This window comes from Protopterus annectens, chromosome 10.part0 (assembly GCF_019279795.1).
Source record: "Protopterus annectens isolate FY-2018-M chromosome 10.part0, PAN1.0, whole genome shotgun sequence".
Taxonomy (NCBI): Eukaryota; Metazoa; Chordata; order Ceratodontiformes; family Protopteridae; genus Protopterus; species Protopterus annectens.
The window spans coordinates 249127823-249143321 of NC_056744.1; positions in this window are offsets into that span (position 1 = coordinate 249127823).

Genomic DNA, 15499 nt, shown 5'->3' on the forward strand with positions numbered 1-15499 from the left:
TCCTCTTCTTATCATCATCCTCCATAAAAAATGACTTAGTCATATATAGATCCCATTCCTATCATGACATAATTAAGCAATAATCACAACAAGATCTCCTAACCCTAACAAACCAGTTATATCCCAGGACACTAATACAGAATTCTAATGAAATGAAACTCATGCTATTCAGCATACATTAAAGATGAAAACTACCTCACCAAACTGAATATCGTGGACCTCTGCTAAAATGCCCCAGAAGCATCCTCCACCTCCTCCTTCAAATACCCAGATTTGTGGTTAGATCAGTCAACAACCATCCAGCTGTACACAAAAGCAAAACTACATTAGTCCCTATTGTGGGCATTGAAAATGGCTCACTTCCTTTCCCACATAGTTAGAGAAGCCATTGTAAAAGGGATCCTTATGGTGTAAATTGAGTACAATCTTCATATTCTGGCATCAGACTGAAAGAAAATCTAGTATCCTTGCAATGCCAAAAAGATATGCCATTTAAATCACTTTAGCCCATAGAACAGAACTGTACTGATCCATCCTCACAAAACTCAAATGTTTGCCATAAAAAGACCCGATCTGCTTTTAGGCTGCTTCTCATTCATGCCATTAAATTAAAACTCAATTCTCTATCCCCCAGGCAGATTCATAATAAGTTAAAGAACTCTCAATCTTATATTGCATACCACATTTACTCTGTCCCTTCATACTGCATTATCTTTAAAAAATGCAGTAACCATAGTTTTTCCACCCTTCACTGTAAAAGCTGGCAAAGACAACAAGGCTTGTCTTCAACAAAAAAAAAAAAAAAAAAACTGCACCTATCCAAAAAAAAAAAAAACAAAAACAAACATCCCTCTATTAACAATAGTAGCATAACTTTAAACTTAAACACTTTCCATTGACATAAAATCTTCCATCATACCTCAGTCTCGTTTAAGTGATCAGTAAACTGTTGCAAAACATTGCTTATCTTTCCTTACAATCCACCATCTTACATCTCCCTCCTACTCCCTCACCTCTCCTTACAATCCACCATCTTACATCTCCCTCCTACTCCCTCACCTTTCCTTACAATCCACCATCTTACATCTCCCTCCTACTCCCTCACCTCTCCTTACAATCCACCATCTTACATCTCCCTCCTACTCCCTCACCTCTCCTTACAATCCACCATCTTACATCTCCCTCCTACTCCCTCACCTCTCCTTACAATCCACCATCTTACATTTCCCTCCTACTCCCTCACCTCTCCTTACAATCCACCATCTTACATTTCCCTCCTACTCCCTCACCTCTCCTTACAATCCACCATCTTACATTTCCCTCCTACTCCCTCACCTCTCTTCTCTTACTCTTTCTTCAGTAGAAAGTTTATTGCTATAAATGTTCTTAACTTACCTACAGTCTATTTTACATTATCTGTTCTGTTCACCTTATTAGTATAACCGCCATCATGTTTCCATATAAAATATGCTTTTTACTTGTATGCTCAATAATTTTTTCTGTTCATTGTTTTCAGTGTTTGCATACCTCTATACATGTAAATTGTTGATTCCTTCTGTGTACTCTGTTTTATTTATTAATTAATTTATTTTTGATAAGCTTGAAGATATTGCGATTTTAGATTCTTTCTGTGCTCCACACTTGCTCTGAGAATGAAATAGCTCTATTTAGGATCACAGCCCTGCCCTGCTGAATACATTTAAATAAAAATAAGCAAACCTTTATGCTTAAAGGAAAACTCCACCTTGGAACTCAAAAAATTGTTTTTTTTTCTTTCTATCTTTGGTTTCTGAGCTGTGTTAATGCATTAGTCATGAAAGACATAATGAAGTGATGATGTCTTCCTAGTTCATAAGATACAGTGGCAGAAGTCCGAGTCCCAGGCATCTTACATACCTTCTGTGGCAGGAGTGCTTGCATTTTATTCCTGAATGACCATCGTATACATTTCTCTTAGAGCCTGTTGCAAACCATTCAGAGCAATTTTGCAGCTCTAACCAAAGAAAGCAGCTACATTCCAGTCTTTTGTAATGACTGTCATTTTGTACTTCTGTGTTACAAGTGCTGACAACCCCTCCCCCACACCCTTCCTGTGGTAATCAAGAGCTCTTAACACTTTAAAGGAAAGGTTTTGCTACTCACTAGTGCCCGCAGCAGGAGGAAGATGTGTTGGTATTGTTATTATCCTGGATGTTAGAGAAATATGCGAATGTGGTTGATGTGCATGCTCAAAAGTATTTTACAAGCACAGTACCAAAAAAATAAAACAACCATATGTACCTGAACATAAATTAGGAGATTTTTAAAACTGAAGTAAAAATGCCTCCATACATCACATTTCCCACTTCCATTGCACTGTTATCCCTTGATTTATATTTCAGCATACTGACCACTTCATCAAAACCAAAATCCTTGTGCCTGGCTTCAGTAATTCTGTGTATTTTAAGTCTAAAGTATATTTATAAGTCTAATAGAATTACTGCAGTTACAGAAATTATCACTTACAAGTAGATCACTATACAAAATATGTAGTCAGCCATTAGGGTTGCTGTCTTGTTTAGATTACCAAAGTGGGATGAATTTACTGAAATTTGAGATTATGCAGGAAAAACCATGGGCCAGATTCAGGAAGCCTCCGTGTAAGAGTTATAACTCTTACACGGAGGCTGTAAAGTGTGATGTCAGCATGTCATGCATATGCATGAGGTGCATGAGGCATGCTGAATCACACCATAACTCTTACACGGTCTGTGTAAGACAGTAGGGGGCATGTCCGTAGGCTAAGCCCTGCAAGAAGACATGCCCCTGGAAGTCTAGAATGGCTGAAAGTAAACAGCCACGAGAGAGGCCATGGAAATGTGAATAAACACACTACACAACACATGCCCCCACAGACCAGCAATGTAAAAAGTGAACAGATGTTATAAAATGAAAATAAAAACTGTTTTATTTTTTTTAAACACCATAAATGTTTGCTACTGTGTGCGCTCGTATGCGCGGGTGTGCTACTAGCGCAACTGCAGTTAGCAATCAGTGGAGAAGGATATAAGAACTAAATATGCAAAGTAAGCCAAGAAGTAATAGTATAGCGGTAGAGTTGTTGGCTTAAGAGCCAGCAGGCAAGGTTCGAACCCACACAACAACCTTTTTTTTTTTTTTTTGTAAATAAGCACTAAAAAGGTCCCTGACAGTATTGTACAAATGTAAAAGTATTTCCTTTTGTAAAATGGAATGAAATGGAGCATATATTGCAAGTAATACAATAATAAATTTATTTAGAAATGTAGTGATAGCTAAGCTGCTGTGAGACAGAGTGCCCGTAGCTGAGTAGTGTTTCAAAGGCTGCAAATTGCTTGCCCGTAGCTAAGCACCGGTGTAACAGGCTCAAACTGTGTGCAACTAGCTGTGCTTAGCTGAACATGTGTGTTACTAGCCAATTAAGGTTTAATCCAGTGCACACCGTTTGCGTGGAGGTGCGTGTCACGCCCACAAGCTAACCGCCGGTGCGCATGCGTTAGCTCCGCGCAAACGAGCGCAGACCTGGTTTTAAGTGCTTAAAAGTGCTTTTGACATGTTTGATTGACAGGTCCTCAACTCATTTCTAGACAGTCATGAAAATTAAAAATCAGTGGTGAGATTTGAACCCAGGATACCATGCACTAGAGTCATGGTACTAAACGACTAAGCCATGACAGCAGTACTTAGAAATGCAGAAATAGCATATATATATGATACCACCATGCGGACCTGAAGTGACGTAAAGAAGACCAGTTGACCCAATGGATCCAGGAGGCCCGGGATATGCCCAACGCCCCACTACTGAGTAAGTTACATTTTACTTATGTATGTAAGGAATTCAACTAGCTGATACCATGGAGATGTGTAGTCCAATATTACTTGTTTTGTATTACAGCTGCAGGTGTCCACTCTATGAATCGATGGGCATATGACTGCAGGCTGGCGCGGCTGCGCCACCATGCAGGTTAGTAACCCCACCTAGTACTTGTAAATAAATATTATAGTGTAGCATGTAGCAGAACACTGCAGTGTATTGATTAAAAGTAATATAATGTGCAAGCAACAAGTGAAAGTCTGCAGGTATGGCTGCAACAAGTTCATCAGTATGCAACTGTAACTTGTAATAGTAATTGATATAAATAAATAGTGCTGTAATACAGATGTCCCACCATTAATTAAATGTAGTATAACCTGCAGTAGTCTCAAGAGTACAGCTTCAGAATCTGAGGTAATCACATGTGAGATATATCCCCTGTTGAAATGCTGAATCATGACAGAAGTGAGGCTGCTGGAAAGTGTTGGAATCACCACAGGTCTAATATGTGAACAAAGCCTAGAAGTACCAACCTGAACTGTGAAATTGCAGGATGTGTGAGAGTGACAGAAAGGGTCATGTATCAATGAATAAAGTAGTAATAACTCCTGAATATATAGGCTTCAGTGTGGTTCTACAGAACTAAATGCATGTGGGAATCAAAACTTAACATCCCAAACTGATTTCAGTGTGTCTGAATCTTGAATGTTCAGGCCAAAATCTGTATATGGCGATGACAGTCAACAATTTGCAGATAGAATGAATGATTGTGTGACATACTAAACATCCATAGTTGTCCCCTGCTCTGTCATCAAAGTGTAGCAGGATGATGTATCTGATCAAATTCAAAATAACTAGGATAGTGATGTATCTGTAACAGGTCTAGCATGACAGTCAATTAAAAATCATTTTGAAATTATCATCCACAAGTTAATTGTGTTTCTATTACAAATGTATATCAATGTATAATTTATGAATGTGTCATCATTTTCTTTCTCCACCCCACCCTATAATTGCAAATTAAAACACTCACTAAATATTGGTATGTGAACATTTCATTAACCATGGACATTTGTCCTGTTTCAAAAATATATGCATGTCTGTTGTTGCATGTGCCCTGTTCATACCTGCAAACCTCATGGCCTGTTGCCATTAATCAACCCTGCATGTTGTTTGATTGTGTATTTCCGTTCAGATAATGCATGTGATATTGATATGCCCGCTGTTCAATGGTGTTAATATCTGGGTGTTTGTTTAATGGGAATACCAATGCATGCTGTTACAACTAATTTGAATGGAATAATATGCCACTAATCCAAACTAACATAACATACTCACAAACCTAGAACGCTTGGGAAGGCAGGTCCCAGCGGACCCACCTCTCCCACCTCAGCTGGCGACTGCACCTGGCACTAGTGCTCAGGCTGGACCCACCTCCGGTGGCCCTGTGCCACCTTCGGGTGGAAGCGCTGCAGGGGATGGGGACTGTCCCCCCTCTGCAAGCATGGCCGGAGGAGCTCGTCCACTCACCCTCCAAGGTGTCCGGTCTGTGGTGCGAAGGGAGATCCAAGACTCTGTTCTTGGGCCCCTACGCCAGCTTGAGGCTCGGGTGGCACAGCTTATGGGCATGCCCGTTGTCCCGCCTGCACAGCCCCCAGAACAGCCCTGTCCTGGGCTGTGAAGGAACAGTGGCAACTGCCTATGGGTAGGGATATCAGTTCCACTGTTGCCATCTGTGGGCTCATGTGCCCTGGATATCCCAACCTCCATCCCCGTCAATTGTGTAACCCCCCCACATGTGTCATACACCGCCCCTGTATGCGTCTTGTCTGTCTTGTCTGTTAACCTACCCAACCTACCTCCCCAGCTATACCGACTACCTCACCTGATATACCACTCTCACCTGATAAAAAAAAAAAAAAAGGCCACTCTGTACCCACAAAAAAATTACGCCCCATACATAGCTGTCCATGTTGCACACATGTCCGCTGGACATCGAAACTGTTAATTACAATTGGCTGTACAACAGGTATTAATGTTGTCCGGACACCTCTCTCAGGGGTGGAAGGTTCCAAATGTCACACCAAATTGCATACAAATGCACAGCTGTTGCTGAGAAAGACATGGGCAGCTATGGGCCTCACCTACATCCTTCCTGCAAATTCCAAGCTTGTTTCCCTACTGTTTTACCCTCTTTTTGACCCCTTTTTCACCACTTTCCTGTCACCCCTTTTTCTTTTCTTTCAAAGAAAATAGCGCGGGTGTGCGCTTGTGTGCGCGGAGCTAAACGCCAGTGCGCATGCGTGAGCTCCGCGCAAACGAGCACAGACCTGGTTTTAAGTGCTTAAAAGTGCCTGTGGCACTTTTGATTGACAGGTCCTGTACTCATGCCGAAAGAAAAATAAATTCCCACTGTCAGTCTCGAACCCAGGAGCTCTGTAACACTAATCTATATGACCTACCACTAAGCCATGACTCTCATACAAGAGTATAGTGCTAAAATAAATATAACATGTAATAGTAGGAATCAATATAAAGGCAATATAGGATGTGTACTACCCAAAGCATGTCAGGTAGATTTTTAATGCCCGAATTACTGGATTCCCATACTAGTTTAGTGTTAACAGAAACAGCCCTGCTAATTGTTAGCTTGTACATAATAATGTAAGGTAATGTACATATATGAAAGTATGTATATGTACACATACATACATATATATATATATATATATATATATATATATATATATATATATATATTAATACATATGAAATATAGTGGTAGGTGTCAGTATCCATACACACTCACTACAGGAAACAGTGAAGATAAATGTAGCAACCAGAATCTGCAACACAGCCTGACTCCTGTGAGACCTACTAACCCCTTTAACTGCTTAAAGGTGCCTCCAGCACTTTGATTGATAGGCCCTGTACTCAATTTGAAAGCAAAATAAAAGCATACTAGTAGGCCCTACCACAAGACCATTATAACACTAGTCTGTATGACCTACCAGTAAGCCATGACTCTCATACAGGAATATAGTGCTAAAATAAGTAGAACATGTAATAGTAGGAATGAAGATAAAGGCAATATATGATGTGTACTACCCAAAGCATGTCAGGCAGACTTTTACTGTCCCAATTACTGGATTCCCATACTAGTTCAGTGTTAACAGAAACAGCCCTGCTAATTGTTAGCTTGTACCCAATAATATCAGCTAATGTACATATATGAAATTATGTATATGTACATATATATATATATATATATATATATATATAGATATATATATATATATATCAATACATATGAAATATAGTTGTAGGTGTCAGTATGCATACACACTCACTACAGGGAACAGGTGAGAGAAATGCAGCAACCTGAATTTACAACACAGCATGAAGCATGAGAGATGTACTAACCTTCACACTCACAGAACACTATCGCCAGCATACCAGCATGGTCCACGCCCTTACAATCTGAAAGGGCAACGCCTGTCTCACATACCCTTTTATAGCACTGTCCTGAAATCACAGTGAGTCATGCAATCAATACACAACTGACTGCATGCAATTAGCAAATGCTGCCTTACAATTGGTGCAGAGGCCATCACATGGACCTATGCAGATACCTACAAAAGCATCCAGTACTCACACTCCACACATGCACTACATTCATTGCATGAAACTGGCAGAGAAAGAGAGAGAGAGACAGAGAGAGAAAAAAAAGAAATAAAGACAGCCAGCAACAAAACCAGCAGCAGCAGCAAACAGCAAGTAGCACCACTGGCACAGCAACAGCTGACACAAACACAGGTAATGCAAAGTAGCAGGTTAATACTGTGTTTACTGTGAAACCTCCAAATGTATCATAGTTCACTATCTATAGGTATGTCCATGAGATAGGTTGTGTGTACATAGTCCTGATATATATACATATGTAATATTGCTGTACATGTCGTCCATACTTAAAACTTCCATAGCTTAGAACACAAGGCCAGTTATGCATATGATGCAGTAGTTCCCAGGGTCAGTAGAGGTTCCTCCTCATTGGTGTGGGACCACTGTGTATGTATGGCACTGTTCAGGTACATATCCTGTAGTATGGCCAGGGTTTAATATCAGTCTGTAATGTGGTGCTATGTCCTCTAGGGGTGAACGTATCACACATCCAGGGATACCATTTTGTAACAGTGATGCTGTGTGTTCTGCAATGTTGAGGGTGGCCCTCACCTGGACATGTGAGATGATAGGGAGGTTACAGTCATCTGTGATAACTAATTCCACTTGTGTAGGAGAATGGGGGGGGGGATACCTGCACCTAAACTGTCTGCAACAATGTTGCCAATATCTGTGCATTTGGTGAATGTGAAGCATCTCACCACTGCTGACCACAGACGCCTTGCCTTCATGTGAATCTGCCCTGTGCTGCAGTAGCCTCCTGCTATTGTTATACAATGTGCCTGTATCTGTAGTCCACTGGACAGGATAAATAAGTGGTGTGCATATGGTCTGGGTTAGATATGTGTGTGCACATTACATGCACTATGTGGGATGTCTGTGGTAAGCATTTGCAAAGAGGCCAGCGGTGTGTGTTGTGGCTTCCACTGTCCCAGTGGGCTGCATGGATAGCATCACAGTCCTAACTAGTGAATAACTGTGTAAGTACATGCATACATAGCAAGGTAGTGTACTGTTCTTGTGGTGTTGTTGGGATATGTATATCCAGGCTGAGTAATGTGTGTCCACATCACAGGGTTGGATGGCAACACACATACAGTATGTAGGGATGAACACCCAGAGTGTTTCAGACGTGTTGCCTGTGCAGAAATATCTGGCCATTACCTGCGCATCCCCCACAACACACGCACATGCAGCATATGGCAGAAGTACTATAGCAGTACACATAGGTTCATAGGTTCATACTAGGCTATTTGCCCAAGGGCATTGATAAGCCTAGTAGAATATGTTTGTCTTTTGCCACCCAATTAACATTTATGTTGCTATGCCCTTTTCCAAGGTTAGTATACTGTGCCTCTGTCTAACAGTGACATAGAAGTGATACCCGGGGTACAACTATGATCTCCATCCACTCATCCAGATTCCTATGGAAGAGAGTCAATGAGGGACTCTGCCTAACCTGTACTGTGAGTTCATTACAGAGTGAAGGGAGCCTCTGGGTTAGGAATATGTCCCTCCAGCATGTCCTATTTATGTCAGTGCTAAGGTTCAGGTCTCCTGAGCATGTGGCTGTATGGGAGTTTGATGTCCTGAGGTGCAGCATGTCCATTACTTCTGGGTTGGACATGGCTGTATATGGCAGGCACAGATTGCCTCTGAACAGGCAGTATGCCACTGAGTCCAGCTGGCTTTTCTTTAACTGGGTAGCATATGGCATCTGTTTGAGCCCTTTGATCCTCTTGATGAGGTACTGTTGGGGTTTTTCCAGTTGCTGTAGGTGTCTAGTTAGGTACATCCTATAAGGGGCATTGTACTCAATTATAGGCCTGATGATGGATGAGGAAAGAGGCATGATGACCTCCTCTGCTGTACATATGAATCCCTTCGTGATTAGCTGGGCTATATAACATGTCTTTCAATCCACTTTGGCCACGTGGTTGACAAATGACAGATTGCTATCAAGTGTGTTCCCCAGGTCCCCAATTACTTCTTCTGTACTTAATGGCTTAACACCTATGTGGTACTTTGCCACCAATGTGGAGGTGTGGGAATCTTAGATGAATATTGATACTCCCCCTCCTTTTGTTGTTTGGTCCAAGTGTTGGGGCCGACAAGAATGGTAACAGGTATAACCTGGTAGTGCTGGTGTGCTCCCGGGAAACCTGAAACAGATTTCTGTTACTGCACAGATATCGATGTCCATAATGCTACGTAGAGTTTTGAGTGCATGTATCTTGAGGTCTAGACTTCTGGTGTTGAGTAGCATTACTCTTAGTTCCTTATCCTTTGTGATACGTATGGATGTGGGTTTGCCTTATGAGCCTTGCTATGTATCTGTTCTGTCACACATGCATTTACACACACCCTGCTACCCCCACACATGCACATGCTCACCTGCCATTTCCATTATTTATTACCCTACATGAGTAGCTGTCAATACATGACAGGTACACATTTGAAAAGTGCACTATGTGGATTACTACAGATTTCCTGTTCTCTACCTGTACTCACAGGGTGCAGGCAACCTCATTAGTTTAAAAGTGTAATGTGCATCAGGTACTGTGGTACCCTGATTGCCACATCAAACATGTTTTCCATACGGAAATGCACACACAGAAACATCCCACATCCACACACTTGCCACATTCAGGTTTCAAAACACTATCTAGGTATATTCTGGTACATGTGCGTGTTACAGTAGCATGTAGCACTATACTGAGTACTGGCAGTTGTCTGTTGTCATGTTGTTTGTATAGGGTGCTGTCAACATCACTGTTTGTTAAGGGAAATGTGCACCCTGCAGTGCATAGCCCCATTTGGCAAAAGCCACATCCCACCCCCAGCATTGTGCACACACACTAACACTAAAACACATACTTTCCATTTGCAAGATTCAAGCCCTTACCTAATTGTGGTTATGACAGTAGAGACAGACACATTAGCAGAGTGTGCTATTTGCATTAGTGGGAGAATTCCTTTCTAATGCTGTACATAGAGGGTGCTGACATCATCTGTGTTTAGGAAGAGGGATGTGCACCCTGTAGTGTGTTCTCCCAGTTGGCAAAAGGCACTTTTCTCTCACAGCATTTTGCACACACACAAACCCCACTCATACTAACACACATACATTCCCTTTGCAGGATTCAAACCCCTACCTAACTATGTTATGACACTGGAGAAAGATGCATTAACAGAGCGCGCTATACGAATTACTGGAAAACTTTAATTCAGGTAATATAGTTATAGAGTGCTGACATCATCAGTGTTTCAAAAGGGGAATCTGCATCCTGTAGTGTACTGTCACAGTTGCTAATAGGGGCCTTTCCCACACACACATCAATGTGTTTGAGGTTTGCATATGTGGGGGATCCAGTACTCCAGTGTGATTAGTATATGGTTCGATTGCAACAATGAGGGATATACTTCAAGTGGTGAGCATTTTGTACTCATGTTTGTGATGATCAGGTCTAGTATATTTTCCCCTCTTGTAGGAATGTTGACTACCTGTTCCATAGCTAAAGAGTTTCTGAACTATGGGAACCCTAGAGCTTGGGTATTGTGGCTTGAGTAATGTTCACTGTCTATGTGTGGGTAGTTGACGTCACCCAGTATGATGGTGTTTGCAGAGAAATCTATACTCTCCTGTGTCGTCATGAAGGCTGTGTGGGATTCCTGAGTTTGAGAGGGTGATGTAAGAACTCCTCTGTGTCTCTTTCCATGTGGTCCAGGGAGGTACATCTCAGGTTGTTCACACCAGCATGGACAATGACTGCCTCATACTTGTACTTGCTGTGGAGTGACCTGAGTGCTTGTGTTATGTGGCACATTCTATCACCCGACAGGTAGCTAAATGTGACCCTCACCTTGCTCAGTCTGGAGGGCGGGACGTCAGTGTGTCTGACTATGGCATCACCTATTATAGGTGTGTCACACATTGTGTTTGGCCTTATGGGCTGTGCCTGTTATGAACAATGACATTCTGAGGTCTGTGTTGCTTGAGATATGTGTTCATGTGGGATGCAGCATGTCTGGCCATGTCATTTCTGTCCGTGGTCTGGTAAGTATCACATTTGGTGACATAGGTATTCATATGTCAGCTGGTGAGCATTTGCAGTGTTACCTAGTGATACTGGTACAGCTTGTTTGTTGTACAATGGACTACATGCAGTCCTGCTTACAGTAGCTATGTTTGCATGCATGTTTCCTTGCAGTTACCCTGGAATACTGATCCGACCTGCCATGCAGAGTTACACAGCTTCTGTGGATTCCTAGTGACATCTGCATAGCTTACTATATGTATGTTCATGTCTCACTTGACAGAATGTCACTGTTTCTCCTGTGCACATGTACGTTGCCTGTGACACTTTGCATATGACTTACCTGGCATCTGTCCACGTGAGCAGTCATATGTGCCACTGCAGGACTCTAAACCTGATGATGCACACACTCAAAACATTCCTCAGCATGGGGAACATCACTATCTGTGCAGTAACAGATACCGGATTCAGGGCTACCAACAGCACTCCAGCCAGCACTACCAAGTTATACCTCATACCATGCTTTTCAGGCCCAAAACTTGCACAAAACCACAAAAGGAGGGGGTGTATTGATATTCATCCAAGATACCCACACCTCCAGGTTGGTGGCAAAGCACCAAACATCAGAGACTATCCATATGCAGGTAACAATGGGTAAAACTGCCTTCCAGGTTATAGCCTGCTACAGACCACCCTCACAAACACAAGAACCGCACTTGGCCTTCCTGAAAACAGTTGGAAATATGTAGGTCTGTCCATACACCAATATATTGGGTGGGTTAAACTACCCAAACATAGACTGGGAGCATGACTGTAGCTCCAACACCCTAGCCCACAAATTACTGGAATTTATATACCAATATGCTATGGAACAACTTGTTACCACTCACACAAGAGGGGAAAACATACTGAACCTGATCATCACCAACATGGGGACTCTATGCTCCAGACCAGAAGTGTATCCCTCACTGGTAAGATCAGACCATAAACTAATCTCACTGGATATTCACATCCCAAGGCCACCCCCTGCACAGAAGAATACAGTCAACACCTCATGTCAAGCATGTTCACACTCCTCATAAATGATGTGGAAACCTTAAAAGCCCCCAGGCCTGTTGAAAATATGGACCAGACTGCAGATACCTGTATGAAGGCATTCTATGGACACATTCAGGAATGCATGGATCATGCAATCCCAAATGAAAGCAAGACCCAATCCTCCAAAGGCAGACGTCCTGTGTGCTGCACACCAGCCATAAACAAACTATACAATAGAAGGATGAAGCTACTACATGATACAACAAACTCCCAAAATGTGAAGGCATCATTGATGAGTATTAGAAGACAACTACATGTCTAAGGCCATCTTTGAGAGAAGATTCCACAAGACACCGAGGATAATCACAAGGCTTTCTGTAGTTATGTTAGGAACCTGGGTGGTAATACCCAGATATGCTCAGAGGTAGTCCAAGATGTCACACGAAATACCAAACACACAGACATTGCCAACATCCTAGTGGACAGGTTCACTGCTACCTTCTCCACCCCTCCACACCAAAAGGGCAAATATTTCTCCCAGCAGAGTGCTACCCCCCCCGACATCTCAGATGCTCAGGTAAGAGCTGCACTCTCCAAAGCAATAAACACTGCAGCAATGGGACCAGACAGTGTCCCAGGCTGTGTCCTACATGAACCCCAAGAAGAGCTACACCCAGACATAACACTACTGTTCAATCCCAGCCTTACTACACGATATGTGGCCAAAGAGTGGCGTACAGCAACAGTGGTCCCTCTACATTCAGGTGGAGCCTTAATGGATCCCGGACACTATTCGCCCCATACGTTTGAATAGCTTGTTCTGCAAAGCTATGGCAAGGATCATCATGAACCTCATAAATATAGATATTGGGGACCTACAGACACGTCATCATACACAGTTTGGCTTTGTTAATGGCAGATCCTGCCTCTCAAACCTGTTTGATTTCTTTGAAACAGTCACCAAGGCCACTGTCAAGGGGAAGGTGGTCTACACAGCCTACCTGGACCTTGCATAAGCCTTTGATACAATACCCCACTTGTGCATTCTAGGGAAGATCACCAGTGTACATATTAACCCCTATGTCACTACAGATATTGCACAGTGGCTCAAGGGCAGAACACACATGGTTAGAATTGCTGGAGCCATGTCAGCCTCAAAACCAGTTACAAGTGGTGTCCCACAAGGCTCAGCCCTGGGATCTGTCTTGTTCAGTATATATTTATCAGAGGTACAGGCCAACATGGAAGTACTGTGGCTGAGCAAGTCGCAGATGACTGCAAACTGGATGCCATAATCAACTCTCCAGCTAACACACGCATCCTCCAAAAGAGCCTCTTGGAAACACACGACTTGTGCCACAGCCATGGCCTCAAGCTGAATGCCAAAACGTGTATAGTCATCCCCTTTGTCAAAAACAAAGTGACCACAAAGTACCACATATGTGTTAATCCATTAAGTGCAGACAAGGGAATTATGGACCTTGGGGTACACAAGTTGATAGCATTCTCTCATTTGATAACAACATGGCCAAAGTGGTTAGGAAAACATTCTATATAGGCCACATCATCATGAAGGGATTCACATGTAGATCAGGGGAGGACATTGTGCCTCTTTACTCATCCCTCATCATGCCCATAATTGACTACAATGCCCCTGTCGGCATGCACCTTACCAGACACCTGCAGCAACTGAAAAGACCACAAAAGTACCTCAACAAGAGGATCAAAGGGCTCAAACAGATGCCACATACTAACTGGTTAAAGAAACAGCAGCTCTACTCAGTGGCATACTGCCTCTTCATAGGCAATCTGTGCCTGACATATAAAGCCATGTCAAACCCTGACTTAATGGCCATGCTGCACCTCAGAATATCCAGATCCCATCAGGCAACACGCTGGAAAGACTTGAACCTCAGGAGTGATATACATAGGACATGCTGGAGGGACACATTCATAACTCAGAGGCTCCCTTCACTCTGGCATAATATCCCAATAGAGGTTAGGCAGAGTCACTCAGTGACCATCTTCAAGAGGGATATTAATGACTGGATGTGACATTGTAGGTTTACCCTGGGTATCACTTATGTGTCACTGTTAGACAGAGGCACAGTATACTAACCTTGGAAAAGGGCATAGCAAGATAGATTTACAATGCATGGTGAAAGCCACACACATTCTGGCTAGGTGTATAAATGCCCTAGGGCAGATAGCCTAGTATGAACCTATGGACCTATGTATCTTGTTCACCATTGGCCCTATGTGCTGTTAATCACCAATGCAATTTCAATACTATGGTAGCATGTGCCGGGCAGTTGTCAGTCACCTCTATGGTACAGTTGTGGAATATGTGAGTCATGTAGTAATGTCACAGCTGCCACATGTACACAGTCAACCCTATCCCCTACCCATGGATGTACAACACATGTATGAGATGGAAACACATGGCCAACTGTGGACTAAGCACTCTGAACCCAGTACTGGCATAACCTGTCAGGTGGCATGAAATACTACAGTGACTGCAATACCAGTCTGATGTGGACCTACACTGACAGCAATACAAGCACGGAAACACACCGGGCCATTCGTGGAGCCTAAGGATAGCATCCTGCCTGAGTGGCAGACACCTCTGCAGCTGGCACACAGGCATACGTTAGGCCTGAACACAGCATAACACATAGCACACAAATCCTGTGTGCCAAACAAGCACAGTCTGTACAACTATACAACACTACTGCTGCATTTGTGTTAGGTACTTTTATTGTCCAGTACAGTGAGGTCATGCTCATCAGGCTGGACAAGGTGAAGGTCACAGTGATATGCTCATGGGGCACTATGGTCCACCACATAACACAAGCATACAGGTCAGTCAGATGCATGGACACATATGACTCAGTCATTGTCCATGAACATG